Genomic DNA, 21,952 nt, shown 5'->3' with positions numbered 1-21,952 from the left:
GGTCGGGGGTGGGGGGGGTGGGTGGCGTGGGGGGAAGGGGTGGCACTTGCCCAAGGCCCCAGGTAAACTGGTGGAGCTGAGATTTGAACCCTTGCAGCTCTGAACCCAGGGTGCTGGACACACAGGGAGGCTGGGAACGCAGAACGGGGGACTTGGGCTGAGGGGCAAATCCTGTTCAGGAAAAGGCTGCTGGTGCCAAAAGGTAAACCAGCCGCTCTGGCTGCAGTCAGCAAAAAGCTCTCCTTCCCACCTGCGGGCAAACACCGGCCTCCCCCACCCTGTAAGATAAACTCCTCCCCGGCTCTGTTGACACAGGGCTCTCAGGTGTCCCTCTGCCCTGCCTTTTCCCCTGAGCAGGCAAAGATCTTCATAATCGCAGGGGCCCCCGGGGAAGGTGTGCAGAGCAGGGGCTTTTCCTAGAGCAGAATCCAGCTGGAAAACCTAGGTCTCAGCAGAGGACTGACCATGGGCTTTAGCTTCCTCATCTGCAACATAGGGTTTCAACTGCGAAGATTTAATCAGATAATGCTTGTGAAGAGCCCTGGCACACACTGCCCAATGAGCAGTAATTTCTTTCCCTTATTTTATAAACCAAGGCCCAGAGACAAGTGAATAATTCACCCCAAGAAGGTCACGGAATTAGCTCCAACTGGGTAATTTTTAAATGTTAAATATAGTTCTATTTATGAATGTTGTTATTATAGCTATAAAAGTAGCACACATTTTTTTTTTTAAAAAGCCTCCATTTTTGCTACTCAGAGATAAACCACTGATTAATTTGACTGCTGCTCCTCCTAGTTTTTTTCTAAGCATAGAAGAAAAACTATTTTGGAGGCGGGTTTTGTTATTTTTACATAGTTATAAACATGGTAGAGAGGCACCTTTATATCTTTTAAAAAAATTTAACATGGTTTATGAATTGCCCACGATATGGCATATTCTTTATAAAAAGTATTTTATGGGCTGTATAATAGTCCATTTCATGGGTCCATCACTGTTACCTTAACATCCCCCTCTGTTGAACATATAGACATTTTTACTGTCAAGAAGAATGCTACAACAGACATCTTCATGCATAATTATTTTTCTGTATTTAGAATTATTTCCTTAGGAAGGATCCCCAGTAGTAGATTTATAGGGTCAAAAAGTATGAATATGCTGCCAAACTGCTTTTCTAAAGGGCTGAGTTGCTAGCTGATTCTCCCCCCATAACATATGCACAGCAGCTGTGTTTCCCCTTGACAAAACCACAGGCACTTAGCCTTGCCTCCTGAAAGGCAAGGAGTTCAAGCTCAAAACAGGAATTACCAAAGATGGTCTTTCTGTGTCTCTGTGGCCTTGTGACAAGTGTCTTCACCTCACATGGCAAAGAGGGAAACTGAGGCCTCCTGGAGAGACGTAGCTCAAAAGTGGCCTAGCTCCAAGATTGGAAGCAGGTCCCCTCAAGTTCCTCCTCTCTCCTAATCAGAGTACTTCTTATCTGTGTGGCAGCTGTGGCAGCGACATTTCAGTCAATGTTTACCAGGTGTCTATGTGCGCTGGGTTCTCCCCAATTGTAATCAAAGCGTGTGTCAGGGAGGGCCTGGGCAGAGGACGGAGGGAGTCTCTCTGCAGAACTCAGGAGCAGGCTTCTGCGGATGGATGCACAGCTGTCTGCGGAGGAGCATTCCAGATTCAGTGCAGGGAGTGGGGGTCAACATTACAGAAACTTGCAGGAGAAGGGGAGATACAAGGGGCTGGGTACACGAGACCAGACAGCGTAGGGACAAAGGGGGAGCAGAGGGGAGACCAGGCACTGGGGGAGCACCTTTTGAGCCTACAGGAAAAGTTCTGAGCAGAGGAAGGACAAGGTCAGGTTTAGATTATAGAAGATAACCCTGTACCAGCTCTGCTGGGAATGGGCTGGAAGAGATGAGGAGGGGCACCAGGAAAGCCAAGACGGGAGAAGAGGAAAGGAAGTGAGAGAAGTAAAGATGGCTTCGAGAAAAATTTAGGGAGTAGACAGGGACCGAAAGAGATGGGCCGTGGGAAACCAGGGAGACGGAAGAACCGTGATGATGCCCAGGCCTCTGGGCACGTGGGGGTGAAGCCCACCCAGTGTTCATCTCCCCTTCTCCCTTAATAACAGAACCCTATTTTTGTTCAGGGCTGGCAATATACCCAGCTTAAAACATACAAGTATCCAGAGTGGCGGTGGCAGTTCTGGCCTGTGCACTGTGACAGCAGCACCCGGGCTTGAGAGTCCGGCTAGCTGTCATTTAGCCTGCGAGGGCCAAAAGAGAAGTGGGCATCACGCCTTCAGTGGCTCAGTCTCCCACGCGCCAGGAGCAGGGCCAGGTTCAGAGTCAAGGGCTAGCAAACACGAGCTGAAGGAAGTCAGGCAGCCAACCAGGTGATCTGGGACCTGAGAACCCCATGCACAGTCAACCTAGTACCAGGAGAATGGCCTCGAGGCCACCGTCCATCTCCCCTGGGACACAGCCCAGCACAGGAGAGAGAGCACAGAACTGGGAGCCCGTACGCTCAGCTCTGCCACTGACTCACAGGCCTGAGGGCACCCTTCTTTTGAGTTGGTACCTCAGTGTCCCCATCTATAAATGGAGATAATGCCCCCACCTCATGGAGCTGTGTGACCACCTGGCCTCTGCCATCACATCTTCCCAAATATCCTCACTGATTCACCTCATGGATTCACCATGCTTTCGCCTATGCAGTGCCCTCTGCCTAGAAAGCCCTTCCAAGTTTCTTCTACCTGCTTATCTTCCAAGCTCAGTTCAAGCATGGATGCCCACGTGTGGCTCCACAGGAGACAGAGTTCACAGCTCTCGCCATGGTGGCCCCATTGCACGTGCTCTTTTGTTATACCAGGAGGACACAGGCTGTTTACACACACCCGCTGTGGATCACTATCTTCCATTTTTTGAGGGTTTCTAAGTCTACATACACATACACACAGACACATAGACACAGAGGCGTTTGGCTTAAGCAGCGATGTGCCCTGCTGGCGAGCTGTGAGAGGGCACTGGCAGAAGAGGTAATGATGCCCTCAGCCAGGCTCCACACACCCAGAGCAGAGCAGAGAAGGTTGCCCTGCACTGTTCCAGACAGTGCATCTCGAGCCTGGCCCAGAGTGGAGCTCAACAAACATTCCTTAATGAATATATGGCTCCTCCTCCTCTGTCTCCCAAGTGCCTTTTGTGACAATAAATGGTGCTGACATGTTCCTTGTCCTTGGAGTTGAGATGATCAGCTACAGAGCTCTGCACCTGCCTCTCACCCACAGAAAGGCAGTGTCGTGCCCATTGTACAGACAAGGTGAGGGAGAAAGGTGACCTGCCTCACCAAGTGTCACCAGAATCAAAGGCATCAAAGCACCCAGCATGGGCCCTCTTCCTCTAGAGATCAGAGGTCTGTGGGGGCTCTGACGCTACACCCCATGGTCTCAGGGACTCAGGCCCCCTGTTTGCAAAAGAAAGCTGTGGAGATGTGCGAATTTTAAGTACCTCTAGGTGCTGTCCTGTGATTCTACATGATAGTAGAGAAGGACTGAATTCAGAGGCTGCAATCTCTCTCTCTCTCTCTCTCTCTCTCACACACACACACACACACACACACGTACACATGCACACTGAGTCTGAAACTCCCACAGGACTCTCTGGGGCAAGACACAGATTGGGAGAAAATAGCTGCAAAATATATATTTGACAAGGAACTTGTATCGAGTATGTATAAATAACTCTTACAACTCAATAATATTAAGACCAACAGCCAAATAGTTAAATATTTAAAAGTTGGCAAAATACTTGAACAAATAATTCACCAAAGATATATGGATGGCAAACAAGCACACAAAAAGATGCTCAACATCGTTAGTCATTAGGAAAATGCAAATTAAAGCCATAAGGAGATACCACTATACACCTATTGGAATGATTAAAATTAAATAGACTGATCATATTAAGTGCTGTTGAGGATGTGGAGATACCAGAACTCTCATACGCTGCTGCTGGGAATGTAAAATGGTACAACCACTCTGGAAACACTTGGGCAATTTTTTAAAAAGTTAAATATACATTTACCAAATGATCTAGCCACTCCACTTAACTCCTAGGTATTTACCCTAGAGAACAGGAAGGTATATCCATACAAAGACTTATACACAATTGTTCACAGCAGCTTTATTTGTAATAACAAAAAACTAGAAAAAAACCAAATGTCCATCAACAGATGAAGGGCAAAACAAATCATGGTTTACCCTTACATACAATGGTGTACTATGTGTACTCAGAAATAAAAAGGAAAGAACTACTGATGTACACAACTTGAATCTCTAAATAATCATGCCAGGTGAAAGAAGCCAGACCCCCACCACCTTCCAAAAAGTATATTCTGTATGATTCTATTTATACCAAATTCTAGAAAGTGCAAAGTAATTGATAGTGACAGAAAGCCATCAGTGGTTGCCTAGACAAGGGAGGGGAGAGGGAGGCATGAGAGGAAGGAATTACAAAGGTGCAAGAGGAAACTTTGGGGGTTGATGGATGTGTTCATTATCTTAATTGTGGTGATGGTTTCATGGGTTACATACTATGTCAAAACTTACCAAACTGTACACTTTAAGTATGTGCAGCTTGATGTATGTTGTCTATACGTCAATAAAGCTGGAAGGAGGGGAAGGGGCAGGGGAAAGAGAAGAAGGCAGGGCAGCAGCAAGCAGGAGGAGTCTTTCTGGGAAGCCTGGCACACGCACGGACCTGGACACAGACACACAGACGTACATGCACTGAGTATGAAACTGCCACTTGGCCTCCAGGGGAGTCCTAAGAGTCTCTCAACTCAGGATTCCATCTGTGAGAAACACCAAGGCTACTTGCCATTTGCTCATTATTCGTCCAGAGTACTTCCTGTGTGCCTGGCTTGCGCTGGGCACTGGGGATTCAGAGATAAATCAAACACAGGCCTTGCCCTGGGCAGTTCATGCTATTGGCCATGGCGTAGCCTTCCCAAAATTCAGCCTAAACATTTAGCTTCATGCCCCAAATATACCAGCCAGGTTCCCTTCACAGGATCTATGAGAACTCTTCTTCTTGGACCCGATTTTGTTTCTAGCCTTGCCATCTCTTGGGAGAAAGCTCATAACTCCATCAGGATTCTGTCTTGTATCCGTGCTAAGCAGACATCCAAGCTGAACCCCAACTGATTTCTAATAACTGACTAATGAGATCTGAGTCAAAGTCTTCACAGAATTGCAGAAATTCAGGGCAGGAAAGAATCTGAAGGTTTCAAAGCCCAATATCCACCTGATTGAAGCTACACTTCTCTGAATAACATTCCTGTTCTGCAGTCACCCAGACCCAGTTTGAATACCTCCAGTGAGAGGGAAGCTCACTACCAACTGAAGATGTATCGGACCTTTGGAGAACTAGAGAAGTTATAAAGTTCTTTCCTTCTAACTGTGGATGGAAGGGTACTGGCATTTATTAAGCACCTACTGTGTGCTAAACCCTGTGCTGGGGGCTTTACACATATGGGATTTCTAATCTAGTTTAATTCTCTACCCAGCTTTGCTCCTATGAGGCTGGGATTATGATTATGATGCCCATTTTTACTACTGAGGAAACAGAAGGTCAGAGAAATCAAATGACTTGCCCATGGTCACAAAGTAAGTCCATGGTCGAGACGAAAATGGCAGTTCAAGCATGTCCAACTGCAAAGTCCATGCTCTCTGCTCTCGACCACTCAGAGAGCAGGGCGAGGGGTCTGACGCTGTCTAGGCTTGGATCCTGGTCTCCTTCATCTGAAGGCTAACCTCTGGGATTCCTTACAATGGCGATCTCCTGCCAGTCCTAACAAACTCTGAAGCCCATCCTCTCCCAGGCATGGACCCCACCCCCTTTCCTTCCAGAAGGAAGCCACAAAACAGAGAGTTGGCTCAAGGTGTCCTACAGCTCCAGGCTGGGCCCTGGGTACTGCCCAGCATGGGCTGCTCTCTGCAGGGCAGGGAATGGGAGGGCATGCAGGGTCAGGTGTTCTCCGTCTTCTGAGAGCACAGACCTTGGTCTGGTGACTAGGAGCCTGGGCTCTGGGAAGGAGCTGATGAAGAGGGACCCCTGAAAGATGGCATGTGAGCTGGGCCTTGAGACAAATGGGAACATGGGGAGATAGCAGTAGTGGTGGGAAGAAAATTTCAGGCAGAGGGAACTGGGGTGAGTAAAAGTAATTTAGGTAGAAAGGAAAGGCCCATGGAGGGAATACTGCTGACCTGGGATAGAACGTGACCAAGGGTCCCTTAGGGACATTTCTGAAGTAACAAAATGCCTTTCTCTAGCTCTTAGGCCGGCTCACTCCAATCAGGCCCAGGGCTGGTAATCTTGCTTGTAAGAGCCCAGCTAAGGGCTGAGGAGGGACAAATAGATACTCACAGGCCTAAGAGAACAGAAATAGAGAGAGAAAGAGGATGAAAAAGCAAAGGGAGAAAAAGGGGTGGAGAGAAGGTGGGCTCTGGAATCAGATATTTGGTAGCTAGGCCGCATATAACAGACAAGTTGCTTAAATTCTCTGTGACTCAATTTCCTCTTCTATAATAATACCTTCCTCCCAGAGCGGTAGGAGGATGCGCTAAGTCACACATCCCTGCACCTGGTAGGTGGTGCCCCTCTTATCATTCACCTGGACAAGGGCTGGGACCCAGTGGGCAGAGAAGCGACTGAGGCCGTGCAGAAGAGGGGCATTTGTGGGGACATCTGCTGTATGCCCGGCCCTTTCAGCAGATCATCGCTCTCCTTTCAGGCAGGAATGATCGATCCCTCTTTGGTAGATGAGAACATGGTCCGGGGGTAAGACAATTTGTCTGAGGTCCCAGGCTAACAAGTAGCAGAACTGGAGATGAGCCAGTCCTGACTCTGAAGCCAGTGCTCACCCTGAGCAGCAAGCAGCCGCTAGGAGGCCCAGGTTGGCTTCAGCTCTGTGCCCCAAATGCGAGGAAGGTGGCCTTTGTCAGATGCTGCGGGCTTCGCCTCACTGCAGAGGCCACGTTTGGCACACCTTTCTCCCAGGGAGCTCAATGTCCAAAGTCTGCCACCTCTGAAAGGGAGGGTGGGAGGAGGTGAGTGGTACAATGAAGAGAGGAGGGAGGGATGGCTGGGAGGTAAGAGGGGGGTGTGGTGCCAAACCAGTCTCCTAATGAGGAAAGACCCAGGACTCACTGTGCCATTTCCACCATTTAAAAAGCCCCAGAGAGCAGGGGAATGCCCTTTGCTGAGAAGCACTAACCCTACAGCCCAGCTAGACTGGCGGGCTCACCGCCCTAGCACTTGCTCACCTTACCCAGTCCTACTCCTCTCCCTTTTCGCAGCCCTTTAGATCCTGCTCTAGTTCTTCCCTCAGGAAGCTTTCTCAGACAGCTCCAGCCTACAGTTACCCTTTCTCCTGGGGTCGCCAGTGGTACCCACCGCTTGCATCACCTGTGACCAGTCCTATACTAGAATTCCAGATCCTCTAGACTGTAAGACTATCAAGCACAGCCATTCCAAACCCCATTACATTGCAAGAATTCCTTCTAGAACATCCAGACCTATGTGAGCTGCCCCGAGATGAGGAGCTCGCTCTCAAAACATATTGTTTCATTGCTAGATGGTTTTTCAATTTAGAATGTTCTTCCTAGAACTGAGCCAAAATTTTCCTCCCTGGCTGGCACTTGTAAGTGCTGGTCTGGGGTCTGTCCCTCAGGGCATATGGAAGCCTGGGCTCTTTCCTGTGACTGAACTTTGAGTATCTGGAGACAACTATCTTTACCCTCAATGGCTACTATTCTGCCCCAGCAGTGTGGGAAGACATGTCCAGTATGCCTAGATTGGGGTCCCAACCCTACAACTTCCTGGTTATATAACTCTGGCCAGTTCCTTCTTTCCACTAGTCCCAGCTTCCTCAATTATAAAAACTCCTAACCTCACCAGGTGGCACTGCCTCACCTGTCGAATGTGGTAGTTTTATTGCTTCGTTCATTACCCACTTCTTTAGAGGCAATATGGCTTAGAAGAAGGAACATAGCTTCGATGCCAAACTGACCAGCATTTAAGTGTAGGCTCTGCTACACAGCAGCTGTGTAACTCTGAACAAACTACTTCCTCTCCCTGAGCCTCAGTGTCTTCATCTATAAAATGAGGATAACATATGCTAAGTGGGCCTGAATTGTTTTGCGTCCTGTTTTCTCTGACCCATCTGTGTCTTGGCCTTTCTTCTGGATCTGCCCAATTTTCCAAGTTAACTATAATGCAGCTACCCTTTTACTGAGCACCAGTGTGTGGCGGGCACAGTGCTGAGTGCTTCAGATGAGGATTCCATTCAATCCCAGTACCCACTCTTTAAAGCAGGTACTATATGGCTGGTATCTTTTACTCAGAAGGCACACAATTAAACAGCAGCTGTTATTAATATTCCTATGAGCCAGGCTCCATGTACCATCCATATATATTTATCAGCCTAAAAAGCTCCCTAAGGGGAGGGACCACATCTTGGGGCCTGCTTACAGAGCAGACACTCTACACACTGGCTGAATGAATGGATGGAAATACTTCTTTGCATTCTCCCACAGCGGCCCGGATAAAGCCTGACCACAGTAGGTGCTTGATGAATATTTGATTAACTAGAGCCACAAAAATGTAAACTGTCCTCAGTGGCTTTAGTCTGAATCCCAGAATGCCCTGAAAGCATGTCGGCGGGGCTCCTCCTGCTAATTAGGAACTCCTCTGAGGTCCTTCTCTGAGAAGGCTCCAGGCTTCCTCCACACTCAGATCCCAGCTTTTCCTCAGTGGGGGCTGTGTGGCAGGGCTCTCTACAGAGAGATCACTTGCTGTCCAGACCTCATCACAACCCAGGCAGAGGTGGCAGAACCAGCGTGGCTTCCGGAGAACAGGAAGCGCCTCTCCCGCTGAGGAGCTGCCAGAGCCTCTCCTCCCGCCTCCCTCTCGAAGGTGGCTTCTGGGCCGGCTTCACACGCCATCAGCCAAGTTCCCTCTTCTGAGGCTGCCCACCAAGCTTCCAGAGACCCTGTGGTAGGGAGGCCGACCAGTGACAGCTTCAAGGGGGCTCAGAGGTGCCTGGAGGCCTCAGTCTCTAGAGACTCCATTCTGACAGTGTTGCCAGAAGGGAAGGGGCACTAATTGGGCCTTTGAAGCTGGGGGCCCAGAAGCAGAAGATCACAAGTGGCCAAAGTAATATGTTCCCTTGCCTTGCAGACAGGGCATCCCTGGCCCAGGCCTGCACTTCCAGCCTCGTTTCCCTTCTCCGCCCTCATCCTCAGGTGACAACTATGAGCACTACGCACCTGGCATCTAACACTGTACATCAGGGGACAGAGACTGATGGCCTGACACAGACACACGTTAATGGGTGCGTTTTAAAGTGTTTCCTAGTTGGCCACATTAAAAAAATCAAGAGGTGTCACAAACATCCAGATTTCTTACAAATGAGAAGATGTGACAACATGAGGCCCACATTCTTGCATGGCAGCAGTGGTGAGAGCGGGCCACTCTCAGAGGGAGTGAGAGGTGGCAGGCAGCCACCTCTTTCAAGCAACACTCTCTAATTTGCTATCATCCCCAAAGAGCCCAACATAGACAACAGGGTTTGAGGTCCCTTGCTTTTCATGTTTTATCATGGCATGCGGACCTCCTAATGACCTTATGAGGTAGATAGCATCATGTCCCCATTTTACAGATGAGGAAGCAGAGGCTCTGAGAGAAAAAGTAACTTGGCCAGGATTCGAACCCAAGCAGCCTGACTTCAGAGCCAAACACAAGGACACTGGTCTGCAGCAAAAGTATGGACAATGCAGTGAGTTTTTAATAAAGCAAAATGCATTCAGTTTGAAGGAATACTTTTTCCTGATTTTATATAGCCTTCTTACTTTGGGGCTAAAGGTATTAAAATGTTCTTTCTCTGACTATATGATAGTAATAGTAAACAGAACTAGTGTCATGTGTCTTTACCTGGCAGAATAAAAAGTTGGCCAACCTAGGATACATTCCCAAATGTACTGATCTTTGAAATCTAAGTCTGAGGACCATTGCTCTGCTATACGGCCTTCTTGTTGCAGAATGACAGCACGTTTCTGCTACTCCTCCTGGTTCAAAAAAACCCCACCTCTATCTACGTCTCATCCTATCTTTGAAGAGGTGGCTTCTGAACTGAGCTTTTCCCAAGCCCTCTCCCTCCAGCAAACTCACAGAGCATTTGCTCATTCCTCTTGTTATATTTATCTCATTCTTTCTCAAGTTACAGTTATCTGTATCCTATCCACTCTTGTACCCCCTAAAGTGGTTCTGGAACAGAGGGAAGAGTTACTGAATTATTAGCCAGTCAGCACTTGAAGAGCCCTTAGAGCTCACCACCTCTGACTATCATTTTGCAGTGTGGAAAAGCAAAGAGTCTCGTCCCAGGCCACCCAGGGAGTCCTGGCAGAGCTGAGGTGAGTCCCCAGCCCCTCGGTGCTGGCTCTTTCCACTGCACCAGGCTGCTTCCCAGATGCTCCCTTTTGGTTGGCTCAGCACCTCAATTCGGAGGTGCTAGCATGTGACAAACACTTCATAAATATCTCTCCACTAAGCAGTAAAAAGCAGCCTGGGAGCACAGGCCTCATCCTCTATAAGGGCCTTCAGCTCAAGCTTCACATCACCTGCATCAAACCTCCCACTCAGTGCAAGCTGCCCATCAAATGAAGAAACAGCCCCTTAGGTCCCTGTTGACCCAGATGTAGAAAGATCCACATATGGCTCAGAAATGCAATTCCACTAGGCCAGAGTTCTGATCCCAGCCTTGCTGAGTAATCTTGGGTAAATGCCTTCAGCTCTCCAGGGGTCAGGTGCTCCAGACAGGTGAAAGAATGACATGAGGAAGAAGTTCCCAAGCCTATTGGATTGTTATAGGCACTAGACAGGCTTTCCAAGAAGAGCCTCAGAGTCCTGCCTCTAGAGGCCTCTGATGACAGGGAAGGTTCAGGCCCACCTGAGACAAATGGATGGTTCCTTTGGAACTGTGCCACAGAGTGAGTTTGGATGGTCCCTCAGACTCTGTGGCCACTTTTTGGGTTGCTGGGGTCAAGAGCCAAGAACTGTTTGGAAATGTCCTAAGTTGGGTAGAACATTTATTATTATTATTACACACAAATTCAACACAGAAAATGGCATCACCCTCACCTTCCTGACCCACTGAGTAGGAAAGGCCATCCCCCCTCCCTGTCCCATTACACCCACATCAGTATTATCACAGCTCCTAGATGGTTCATCATACCTACACATTTAGATATTTGTCTCCCTCTGTTAGCCGTGAGCGTCTTGAAACTAGGGATCGCCTCTTACTCCTTCCTTTATCCTGTGCACTTGGTCTAGGGCCTGATAAATAAATAATAAACAAAGGCTGATACGTGTCTAGCTAGACAAGGAATCCCCTCCACTCCTGTTCTGGGATAAGGCAGCATTTAGGCCCTTTAGAGCCAGAGGTGCATCCAGCCCATTTGTGACATGCAGAAGGAAACTGGCCAATCCAAAATCACTCGGTCAGTGAGAGGGCTCAGACTAAAAGCAGCCTTTTCAACTCTCAGTACAGTGCATTTCCAGCTAAACTGTCTCGAGTTCTACCACACATTAGCTGTGTAACTCTGGGCGAGATCCTTTGCCTCACTGCCCTGGCTTCCTCACTTGTAAAATGGGTAAAATTGTAGTGCTTCCATTATAGGATTGTCTGAGGAGTACGTGAACCTGTGTAAAACAGAGCACAGGACATAGGAGGAGCTCAAAAAGTGTGCCTGTCATGACTGTCATTCACTCCTGGCTGTTCTCCTTGGTAAAGGGGCACCCACCACCCATCAGCAAGGCAGAGCTCACAGTGCAAGGAAGACTTTCCAGCACTGACTTACATACTCTCCAACCCAGCAAGTCCCCTGCAACAATCCCTTTGGGGAAATGCCTGATCTTTTGTCACGAATCCTTCACAGCTTTCCCTCCTCCAAAGCCCTATGCACGTGTGCAAGTGTACACACAATTCACAGTGATGACAAGGGGAGGCTGTGAAACCTTTGCAAGAGCTCACCCTTTCAAGTCAGATAGACCGGGTGTCAGATAACAAGTCTGCCACTTTGAGCTGTGCAGTCTTAGGCAAGTCACTCTCTCTAAGCCTCAGTCTCCTCATCTTTCAAAGTGGTATAATCTGTTATGAGGATCACCTGAAATATGTAATGGTCTGCTATTCCATAAATGATACTGAGAGTAATAATAGTTGTCTCATTTTTATTTAACAAAATCCACTTGACAAAATGTCAGAACCAGAAGGGGCCTTAGGGATCATGCGGTCCAGTCTTCTCGTTTTATAGCTGGAGACCCAGAGGTCTTGAGTGGAGGTGTGATTGGCCCAAGGTCACACATTGAGGTGGTGGTGGAACAAGACCTGGGACCTGGGTCTCCTGATTTTTTGCTACATGTCCATTTTGGCCCGTTTGATTCTCCTTATCTGCCCCCTCCCCGAAACACAGGAAGTGGCTGGAATCACTCTTTTCCCATCCTCTTCCCTTCATGCTTATCTTTCACCAGCCAGAACCATCTGTTTGTCAACAGAATCACACCCCCCAGGCACATCTAATCCCTTCAAGCCTGACTTGAGGAGAAGGTAAAACAACTGTTGGCCCCTGGCAATAGCAATAATAACAGTACGAGCAATAAATAATGACAATCAACAACTGGCACAGTACCCTATACTTTAAAATGCTTTTCCCTACACTGTCAACACATTCTCACAGTTTCTCCCTAACCTGGTTGGCTTAGGGACATAATTTCCTCCAACTTATTTGATTCAACACTTCCTGAGGACCCACTTTATGCCTAGCCATGGGCTCGAGATTGGAGACACAGAGAGGAAAAAGTCCATGCCTCTGCCAGGAGAAGCTCACAATCTAATGGGGATTTAGGGCGGGTGGGGACATAACAATTCCTTTTGGCCCAAATGGCGCAGCAGTAAAATGCCCTGCCCCACCCTATGGGGAGGCTTCTTTATCATGCTGTCAAGCGGCAGAATGTATCTTTGAAATAAACTGGAGCAAGAAAAGATGAATGAAAGGCTGAACAGGACAGCAGGAGGGAAGATAAAGAATAGAAAATACAGACACCAAAAACTTGACCTCCTTGTCTCATGGAGATTCTAATGAGAGATTCCTGGGAGGGCAAGGGAGCAGCAGTGGGGTCCATGTGAAACCAGAAAGCCACGGTCCCTGCCTCCCTGCCAGCACACAAGATTCTGATGTTTCTGTTCCCTTAGGGACTCTGCCCTTGGATGCCAAGATTTTCCAAACCCAGTGCTGGGCTATATATGCCTCCTTGGGACCATCATTGCTGGAATGATGTCAGCGCCCTTGCAGTGGAAATGTTTGTACCTCCTGATTGCTTCCTAGGCCCCTCAGCCTGGCAGCCCAACACACTCCAGCATTCATTATCCCCTGGCAGGGAACCATCCGCAGGGATGTAAAAGAGACCGGTGGGGTGGGGGAGGTGGGAGAGAACCTGACTAAGAGCAGCCACCCCTCCTCTCTTCCTCCAGTCTATCTCCCAACTCCTGTGTCCCTGAGAACCTATTATGTGCCAGGCACAGGCACTATTTTAAGTGCTTTCATATATGTCTCATTCAATCCTTATATCAACCCTCTGAGATACGTACCCTTCTTCCCAGATTTACAGATGAGGAAACTGAAGCTTGGGGAAGGGAGGTAACTTGACAAAGGTCATCCCAGTGATGGCGCAGAGCTGACAATATAGGACTGTCTGATACCTCCAGTTCCACGAGGCCCACACAGTCAATGTTTCACTTGAGAAGTCTCGAGTTGAAAAAGATCAACTGAGGAAACCCCAATTATTTCATAGACCCAAGTTTAAATTCTGGGTTGCTTTAATAGGGATGCCCCCCTGACATGTAAGAGCTGCTTGAATGGCATATTAAAATTGTACGGACCATCTAATCCAACTCCTGAATTTAACAGATTAACAGACAGACACCCACACCTACAGAATTTTAAGATGGCTACTTGTGGCCTACGAGCAAGCAAAAGGACTAGAACCCCAGTCTCTGGCACTTTCCCTACCCGACCCTGCCTGCAGAGATCACCTTTTTCTGGGAAGCAACTCCAGCCCATCCCACCTCCAGATGGGCAGAGAAGGCAGAGGAAACAGGCAGTGTGTCTCCAGGCCTCTCCTCAATCTGCAGGGCTGAGTAAGGGAATATGGGCGCTTCCCAGGCTAGTAGGTGTTCCCAACAGCCCAGCTCCCTGCTGAGGAGCAGAAGAAACCATCACATCCCGTGGAGGATCCATGGAGACTGAGGCTTAGATCTCCTACTCTAGGGGTCATGGACATTTTTTTCCAGATCTACTGCAGGGCCCTGGTTCTTCTCAGGGGAGAATATGGGAAGGAAGCAGTCATTGGCACTTGACCTTGGGCTGGGTGTGGGGTTCCATGCTTCCCCCACCCCCAGGTACTCTTGCTCCTCCTCCAAGAAAGAAAGAGGCTTAAACGTTTGCCAAATGCCGTAAGAGGAAAACAAATAGGAATGGGGTGATCCCTAAAATCCTCCAAATAGCCCACTTTGGGCATCTTCTCTGCTGCCACCAGCATCCTCTAATTAGTGAATTTCTAGGTGGTGGTGGTGGGGCGCTTCGAAGGATGTAGGGGAATGAAGGGATGGTAAGAATGAGTCACAGTTAACCCTTCCTCGGCTGGTGCCCTCTGAGGGATTCTACCGCAGAGAGCAGCCCCCGCCCGCCGGCCGCCGCCCGCCGCGGTGCAGCACAGGCCCCCATCCCTGCTCCGCCGAGGCCTCCTCACCTGAGTCCACTCGCCCTCCGCAGCCCCGCCGGCTCTCACCACTCCGGCCCGGCTTGGCGCAGCGCCTCTGCAGTCGCTGCTGCAGCTGCCTGGCCCAGATCAGCAACCTGCGGCGGTGGGGAAAACAGACAGACAGGGGCGGGTGAGCGCGGGCGGGGACAGCGGGCCGCCGAGTCCCCGGCCGCTGACAGCTGGGCCGCCGCGGCCGGAAAGCCTGGAGGGCTGGCTGTCCGCCTGGCGCTCCGGCCGCTCCCCTGCGGGGCCCGCGCCTCCCCTCCCCCCACCCCGCACTTGGCACTCCGGGCTGCGGCGGCACTGCTGGGCGGTGGGCCGGGAGGTTCCTGTCATCACCTGCGGAGGCTTCCATGGCTTCGGCTGCCCTGCCCAGGCCGCCGAACTGCTCTCCGGAGCCCCTGCTGGAGGCGGCTAGCTGGGTGCTCGCCGGGGCTGGGGCTGCCGGGAGGGAGGGAGGGAGGGGAAGGGAGGGTGAGGTGGATGGAGGGGACCAGCCAGTCGGCGGCTTGCCGGCAGCTGCGTAAGCGGCCCGCTTCACTTTCCTTCTTAAAGAGATAGTTAGTGTCTTGCTCCAGAGGGCGCGGGAGGAGACGCCAGCACGCATGGAGTAGGGGCCTCTCCCACCTCCACACCGGCCTGCACTTAGAGCTGGGCGGCGGGGCCTGGCGGAGAGCACGTTGGCCCACTGACAGGTCGTGTGACCCTGGGCAAGCCCCTTCACCTCTATGGGCCTCAGCTTTCTCATTTGTAACATCGGATGATGATAGCAGTCTTACTCCCTGTCACACGCTTGGCTTAAATAGTAATTTGATCCGAATTCCTCTGAGAACATTTTTCACTCCTCAAATCAAGTACCTCTGAGTATTTAATGCAAACAGCGCTCACACTACTTAGAAAAATGATAGCAAGAATCTTAAATATGTGAAAACAAAAATGTTTTTCCTTGAGGTATTAAGATGGTGAATCATTGGAAAGATGGAAAGATATGCACTCACAACCTAAAGTAAGTGTTTATTATACACCTTTCCCCTCTGTGTCTGTCTTCCACCCACTATCACAGGGGAAGAAGAGGAAAAACAAGTGGGAAAAGTGAAGAAAACTGGACTCTCTGCCTAGCGTTTCCACTTCTAGCCCTGCAACTTCAGATAAGTTAACTCACTCTCTGGACCTGGTTTCTTTTCTGCTCCATGTGTGGGAAGTGGGGCTCAATGGGAAGGGGCTCCCTCCTTCTGAACCAGACCTAACTATCTGATCTGTCATTCCTCTGCTCAAACCATCTGTCACTTCTTCCAGATCTCTGCTCAAATGTCACTGTCCCAGGGAGGCCTTCCTTGACCACCCAAAATAAAATAGTGATTCCCTCCTCCCTCACTTCCTCTGCCCTAGTTTTGCTGTATTTCACCACCAGATTGTATTTTTACTATTTGTAGTCTTTCATTATTACCCCCACTAGAATGTACACTCCATGAAGGAAGGGACTTTGTTTTGTCTCCTGCCATATCCCCAGTGCTTACAATGGTGCCTAACACATATCAGGTGCTCAATAAATATTGACTAAGTGAATGAGAGAGCAAGCATGCACTGTGCCAGGCCCTAGTCTTCTATAAGAACACAAGGCCAGATGCTATCCTAGTCTCTTAAGACTTTTAAGTCCTAAAGTCTCTGTCTACTTTTGGCAAGGCTGTACTTGGTACCCTCCACCCTAAACTGTATTTTCCAAGAGAAGTATTTGTAAAGTGACTTCACCGACTTCATATCATGACTCTGCAATACTGCCCTGGTGAGAAATAGTTAATATTTACGATGTACATGAAAAAAATTATTATTTTAAATTAACTGTTACTTTTCAAAGTTAAATCTTTTTTGTAGATCTGATTTGTGGTTAATCCATCACTCTATAACAATACATATAATTTTGCAACAAATGCCTATAAGTTTTTTTTGCATTGGTAATATTTTTCCCTCATTCAATTAAACTGAATTCTCCTATCAGATGGCCATCATTACATTATGCTTTGTGGAAAAACATGACAGCAATCGTGGCAGAAATAGGAAATTGTAGTTGAAAAAGCCATGTGAAATAAGGCCTTCTGTCTAAAAACAAACAAACAAACAAAAAACTAATGCTAAATTAGTAAGTTAATTGATGAAATGTTTTATCTGCCCTAAGGCCCACCTAAATTATATGTGACTTATTTACACTTAAAGCAAAACCAAAGGAAGCCATGTAATTTTTGTTTGTTTATCAGGAGATAATTTCTGAGATCCTTATTTTAAAAATATTTTTTGTTTCTCCTCAGGTTTTTTCCCTTGGTACTTAGAAGACTACATTTCCCAGAAATATCCACAAGGAACTTTACCCCACAAAAAGAGAGAGGACCTCTACCCACATTACTCCCATCTGGGATGGTGTTAGCTAGTAAAGAATCTCTCCTCAGCAACATAAAGCATGTGATTGAGAAGAAGAGAACCAATGTTTAATTACAACATAAATTGTAACAAGTGAGGATTTTAAGCATAAAACAAATTATTCTAAAGAAATTAGTAGTTTTTGTTTTGCACACATTGGGAAATACTTAAATTTGTTTAGTTTCAAAAGCAATTTTGGTTCCAATTCTGGGTAAGCACATTCCTCCCACTGAATGCCGCAATAAACCTGAACAAAATGTATGTAGCAGCTACTTGAGGACTCCGAAAATACTAGCAGGAAATTGGGGAAGAAGGGTAGAATCTGACATACCACTGACTAGTGAATTTACCAGTTTTTCGTCCTCTGGTATCCCCCAGCCTGGTCTGAAGGCAGCCCCAAACCTGGACTTGGGGAATCAACACAGAGAGAGTGCCCATGAATCTCCCTAGTTCTGACTTTAGGGTTAGGAAAGGAGACCCCTAATGCTCAGGGTGAGAGGGGGAAATAATTTTTCTTTTATTTTTTAATCTTTTCTCCATTATCTCATGCCCCAGCTCCCAGGGAATCCTGCAGTGGTGGCTGTGACATCAGGGACCCACAGACCCCTAAAACTCTGAGGGAGGAAAAACTTCTCCAATCAAGTATCTGTGGTTCTAAGAGAGTGTGAGCCTCTGCTGGTTTTTTGTTTTTATTTTTATTTTTATTTATTTATTTTCTTTTGTCTCTCTCTGTCCTCCCACCATTTGGCTCCAGATGCAGGTGCAATTGTGGGGAGAAGGCAGCAAAACAGAGCAGAGTAAATAAAGCTACAAGCTCCAGCTTTCTGGTGAACCCCAAAGAGGATAAACCAAATCATAATAATGATAATAATAGAAAAATAATGATTCCAGTTACTATTGAAGACTAAAAATAAAGAAAAAAATCTTGCAAGCAATCAGAGAAAAATGATGTGTTAATTACATAGGAATAAAGATTTGAATAACTGTGAATTTCTCTACTGAAACCATGAAGGGCAGGAGAAAAATGGAACAAGAATTTTAAATTGCTGACAGAAAAGAGCAGTCAACCAGGATTCTATACCCAGCAAAAATATCCATCAGGAATAAAAGTAAAATAAAGACATTCTCAGATAAAGGTAAGTTAAGAAAATTCATTGTCAGCAGACCTGCTCTGAAAGAACTGTTAAAGAAAATTCTTCAGACAGAAGGGAAATTATATTACAAGGAAACGTAGAACATCAGGAAGGAAAGAAGGACAATAAAAATGGTAAATATTTGGGTAAATTTAATAGACTGTCCTCCTCTTGAATTCTTTAAAATATGTTTGACAGTTGAAAGCAAAAATCATAACACTGTCTGATGGGGTTTCAATGTAGGTAGATGTAATATATAAGACAATTTTGATTACAATATAAAGCAGGAAGTATAAAGGAAGTTATATGGTACAAGGTTTCTGCACTCCACTTGAAGTGGTAAAATACTGATTCTAAGTAGACTGTGAAAAGTTAAGTATTTATTTTGTAATCCTTAAAGAAACCATTTAAAAATATCTATAACAAAAGATATAGTAAAAAAACAACAGATAAATTAAAATGGAATTCTAAAAAAAAGTTCAAATATTCCAAAAGAAGGCAAGAGAGGAGGAAACAGAGGAATGAAAAATAGAGGAAACAAACAATAAAATGGTAGATCTAAATCCAAACATGTCAATATTTACATTAAATGTATAAACACATCAATTAAACAGAGATTTTCAGGATGGATAAAAAAATGACTTAATTAGATGCTTTCTACAAGAAACTCACTTTAAATATAATGATATAGGTAAGCTAAAAGTAAAAGATAGGGAAAGATATACCATAATACGAATTAAAGGAGAGCTGGAATGGCTTAATATGAGAAAAAGTAGACTTCAAAGCAAAGAAAATTACCAGAGATAAAGAGAATCATTATATAAAAATAAAAGGGTCACTTCACAAGGAAGACATAATAATTGTAAATAATTGTAGAAGAGCTTCAAAATACATGAAGCAAAACTTGTCAGAACTGAAAGAAGAAATAGATTCACAATTATAGTTGCAGACTTGAACACTCCTTTCTCTGTAATCAATAGAACTAGTAGACAGAAAATAAGCCATGATATAGAAGAACTGAATAGCACTAATAACCAACTAGGTTCAATTGACATTTATAGAACATTCCACCTAACAACTGCAGAATATATTCAAGTGCCATCCATCAAGACAGACCCTACACTAGGTCATAAAACAAACCTTAATAAATTTAAAAGAATCAAAATCATTTAAAGTATGTTCTCTGACCATAATGAATTAGAGTAGAAATAATTGCAGAAAGGTAACAGGAAACTCTCCCTTGAAAATTAAACAACATACTTCTAAATAATCCACAGGTCAAAGTGGAAGTCTCAAGGGAAATTGGAAAATATTTTGAACTGAACAAAAATGAAAATACAACATGTCAAAATTTGTGCAATGCAGCTAAAGCCGTGCTTGGAGGGAAATATATAGCATTAACTGTTTAAAGAAGGTCTCAAATCAATTAAGCTTCCACCTTAATAAAACTAAAAAATAAGAGCAAAATAAACTCAAAGCAAGCTGCAGGAAGGAAATAATAAATATCACACCAGAAATCAATGGAATTGAAAAAGAAAAGCAAAGGAGAAAATCAATGAAACCAAAAGCTGATTCTTTGAAAAGACCAATACAATTAATAAGCCTCTAATATGATTTAAAAGAAAAAAAGAGAGAAGATACAAGTTAACAATACATGGAATGAAAGAGGGGTTATTACTATGGACCCTGCAGACATTAAAAGGATAATTAGGGAACACTCTAAACAACTCTACACACATAATCACCAACTTAGATGAGATGGAACAATTCCTTGAAAACCACAAACTACTAAAACTCACCCAAAATGAAATAGATAACTGCATAGCCTTACAACTATTTTAAAAGTTGAATTCATAGTTTAAAACATTCCAAAATATAAATCTCCAGATCAGATGGTTTCATGGGTGAATTCTACCAAACACTTAAAGAAGAAATAGTACCAGCTCTACACAGTCTTTTCACAGAAAAATAAAATACGAGGAAACACTTTCCAAGTTATTTTTATGAGGTCAGTACTTCCCTGATACCAAGATCAGAAAAAGGCAGTACAAGAAAAGACAAATACAGACCGATATCCCTCATGAACACAGATGCAAAAATCCTAAACAAAATACTAGCAAATCTATCTGAAAAGATGATCAACATCATTAGTTATTAGGAAAATGCAAATCAAAACCACGAGATATTACTTTATACTCACTAGGATAGCTATAATCAAAGAAGGGGCAATAGCAAGTGTTGGTAAAGATATAGAGAAATTGGAACTCTCATATATTGTTGGTGGAAATTTAAACTGGCACAGGTACTTCGGAAAACAGCTTGACAATTCCTTAAAAAGTTAAACATAGAATTATCATATGACCTAGCAATTCCACCCCTACATATATATCCAGGAAAGATGAAAACATGTATACACAAAAATTATAAACTATTGTTCACAGCAACATTATTCATTATAGTCAAAAAAATGGAAACAGCTCATATGTCTACCAACAGATGAATGGATAAACAAAATGCATATCCATATAATGGAATATTAATTTGGCCATTAAAAGGAATGAGGTACAGATACATTTTACAACATAAACAAACATTATGCTAAGTGAAAAAAAGCCAGAAACAAAAAGCCATATATTATACGAGTGACAGAAAGTGGATTACTTGTTGCCAGGAGTTGTGGGGAAGGAGGGAGTGAAGAGTCATTGCATATGAGTATGGGGTTGCTTTTTGAATGATTAAAATGTTCTAAAATGAGATAATGGTATTGGTTGCATAATACTGTGAATATATGAAAAACCATGAATTTAACACTTTATAAAAAGGGTTTTTTAACACTTTAAAACTTTTATTGTATGTGAATTATATCTCAATAAAGCTGTTAAACTATATTAGCAAATTGAATCCAATGATACATAAAAGAAATAATATACCATGACCAAGTAGAGTTTATTCTGGAAATTTAAAGCTGGTTAAAAATTCAAAACTTGGTTGGTGGGCTTCCCTGGTGGTGCAGTGGTTAAGAATCTGCCTGCCAATGCAGGGGACATGGGTTCGAGTGCTGGCCCAGGAAGATCCCACATGCTGTGGAGCAACAAAGCCCACACACCACAACTACAGAGCCTGCGCTCTAGGACCCATGAGCCACAACTACTGAGCCTGCATGCCACAACTACTGAAGCCCGTGGGCCTAGAGCCTGGGCTCTGCAACACGAGAAGCCACGACAATGAGAAGTCTGTGCACTGCAATGAAGAGTAGCCCCTGCTTGCCACAACTAGAGAAAGCCCACGCACAACAACGAAGAGCAAACACAGTCAAAAAAAAAAAAAAAAAACTTGGTTGGTGTAATATTTAATAGTATAGAGAAAAACCTCAGGATCTAATCAATTCAGAAAAAGCATTTAACAAATTTCAACATCCACTCATTTAAAAAAAATAGAAAACCAGACTCCCTCTTGTGAGAGCACTGGAATCACAACTAACTGCTGAACAATCATTGACAGGAAGACACTGGAAATCACCAAAAAAGATCCCCG

At 45.5% G+C, this 21,952-nt stretch overlaps 1 protein-coding gene across 5 annotated transcripts in view; it reads right to left on the bottom strand.

The window, feature by feature from the left end:
* The window catches only part of SNPH (syntaphilin), a 41,499-nt gene extending 26,186 nt beyond the window's left edge, over positions 1 to 15,313 (bottom strand). For 3 of the 5 annotated variants that reach the window (XM_036826850.1, XM_036826853.1, XM_036826854.1), the window contains exons 1-2: positions 15,213 to 15,307; positions 14,862 to 14,968 (exon numbers count right to left, since the gene is read on the bottom strand). The gene's annotated coding sequence lies outside the window, so the exon portion shown is untranslated. Of the gene's footprint in view, positions 1 to 14,861; positions 14,969 to 15,212 lie in introns of all 5 variants that reach the window. The other 2 variants (XM_036826851.1, XM_036826855.1) reach the window with 1 other exon arrangement.
* Between the last annotated feature and the right edge of the window lie 6,639 nt (positions 15,314 to 21,952).

This window comes from Balaenoptera musculus, chromosome 15 (genome assembly GCF_009873245.2).
Source record: "Balaenoptera musculus isolate JJ_BM4_2016_0621 chromosome 15, mBalMus1.pri.v3, whole genome shotgun sequence".
Lineage (NCBI taxonomy): Eukaryota > Metazoa > Chordata > Mammalia > Artiodactyla > Balaenopteridae > Balaenoptera > Balaenoptera musculus.
Note: the sequence above shows the minus strand (reverse complement) of the source record. Positions and strands in the feature narration are given on the sequence as shown.